The following is a 2,284-nucleotide window of genomic DNA, read 5'->3' as shown; positions in this document are numbered from 1 at the left end:
TCCTGCTTAAAGGAAATTGAGTGTGCTGATTCCTGCTAAGATTATTCCTCTGGAAGTTTAATGCCTAATCAGTAACCTGCGCAAAATGATAACTGTCCTACAGGGAAGGAGGGCAGCAAATGAGCAGTGAATGAGATGGCTGGGACAGTTAATCTTTGGCATCCACTTGTACCCTGTGAAATAATCATTCTGCTGCGTTTAGGACATGCCAGGATGTTCATAGCTAGAGTACTCAGAGCTAGACCTCCTGTGCAGATGCACAGCACTCCTCTCTCATCTTCACAAACATCCTTGCAGTGATTTCTGGCACTAGCTGAGGTGGGCAATATTTATTACTCAGTCAGCCTGACTCAGTATTTCTCTCTCCCTGTAATAACATTACAATATTTATGCTATAGACATTTTTCAGAACAGCTTCTGCTTGATAGTGTATTCAGACACGAAAATCACTCTTCTTCACTGATAAATGAAAAACTTGCTTTCCCTGTGTGTTTTTGCTGTCCTTCACTCAGAGAGCAAAATTTTAAGTTATAGCAATGGAACTATGAATACGGAAAATGAATTAAAAATAATCACTGTAAAATCTGGGGATATGGACTGGATGAATGGGCTACAAGATGGGTAAATCACTTGCTGGACCAAAAACTAGCTCAAAGTTGGGATCAAAGATTCATACTTTAAGATTAATTCAAAGATAATTTTTAATGCCTTGGGACAGAAAAAAGGAAGTGCAACAGTACAAGCTAGTAACTGGATGGTTGGGTAATGATTCTGCAGAAAAAACATGTTAAAAACAAGTTAAATATGAGGCAGAAGCGCATTCCTGCAATGAGGAAGGCTAACAGCATGCTATGCTGCATTAACAGGCATACAGTAAGGGAGCTGGGGACAATGGTTATTCCCCTCTTCTTGACACTTTTGTGGAGGTATGTGCTATCCTGTCCCCTGTTTTGCCACCCCAGTACAAGAGGTGTGAGTGGCAGAGAGGCCAGAGCAGGGTCAGTCACATGGTTAAGGGCTTGCATGGGGAAAGGCTGAAGGAAGAGGTTTTTTTCAGCCTGGAGGAGACTATGAGTAAAGACTGTAATCTTCCACAACCTAAAGTGCAGTTACAGAAAAAGCAAAACTAGGGTTTTCTCACAGACACAAGAATCACAATTTCCAGTAAGGAAAAAAAAAGCAAACCACCATCAGAATGGTAAACACCAGAACAGGTGCACAGAGATACATCATAAGATCCATCCTCAGAGATTTTCAAGATTTCAGTGGTCAGTTCCTGAGTAAAATGATATAATTTGGAAAACAGTTCTGCTCTGTGCAGGAGGCAGTATCAGACCACCTACAGAGCTTCCTCCTAACCATAACTGCCTTGTGAGTCCCCCAGCCTAAATTCCAGCCCTGGTCCTGCTCTGTGCTGAATTAAGTTGCTAACATAGTAAATCATTATCAAGGTCATAAAAAGCTGATCTATATGGCTTCCTATTCACTGCACAGGAGTTGTGAAACACATAAAATGGCAGATGTTCCTTCAAGGACCTAGCAAGGGTGATTTACCCAAGGTCATCCAAGTCTATAGGAGATCTGGAAAGAGAACTAAACACAGCTTTCCAGCCAGCTCCCTGATTAATCAGCTATCCATTCACAGTATGGTAGCTGCAGCTTCTACAGAAACAGGCCTGCCAAAGTGATGCCTTCCATCTGCACACCAAAATTTTTTACGTGGTCCAATAGTGATTAAAAATGTAAGTCTTCAACAAACTGGAAGCTTTACAAAAGAAATCCTGATGCTATGTCCAGTTCTTCTTTGTCTTTGAGTATGTATTTTTGTTCTCGGCAAAAGGTCAGAAGCATAACAATAATGCGTTCATATCCCCTTCAGCAGAGATGTTATTTTGATTCAGCAAACTTCTATGATCTTAGCTGTAAACAAAAGACCCTGACCAAGTATCAGAGATTAAAATGGTGAGATGTTTTAGAAGGAAAGGAGCAATATAAGAATAATTGAAGTATTTTCTATTTCTCTTTCTTTTTATGCAAAAGTATCATAACTTCTGATGTCTCTCATTAGTACCTAATTAAAACTCTTGCAGATTCCCATTGATTTGTAGATTTTTAAGTGCCTTATGTTGCATCAAATATTATGGACTTATTTATACAAAAGGGTGAATTATATTACCATAGCAATCATGCCTCTGAAGTAACAGATAATAAAATGGTAGATGTAGAAACACATCTTGTAAAGAGGTCAGTCAGAAATCCTGTCTATATCCAACTCAGATCCTGA

The sequence above is a fragment of the Geospiza fortis genome, unplaced genomic scaffold (genome assembly GCF_000277835.1).
Source record: "Geospiza fortis unplaced genomic scaffold, GeoFor_1.0 scaffold98, whole genome shotgun sequence".
NCBI lineage: Eukaryota > Metazoa > Chordata > Aves > Passeriformes > Thraupidae > Geospiza > Geospiza fortis.
The sequence above is the reverse complement of the archived record's forward strand: the minus strand, read 5'-3'. Positions refer to the sequence as shown.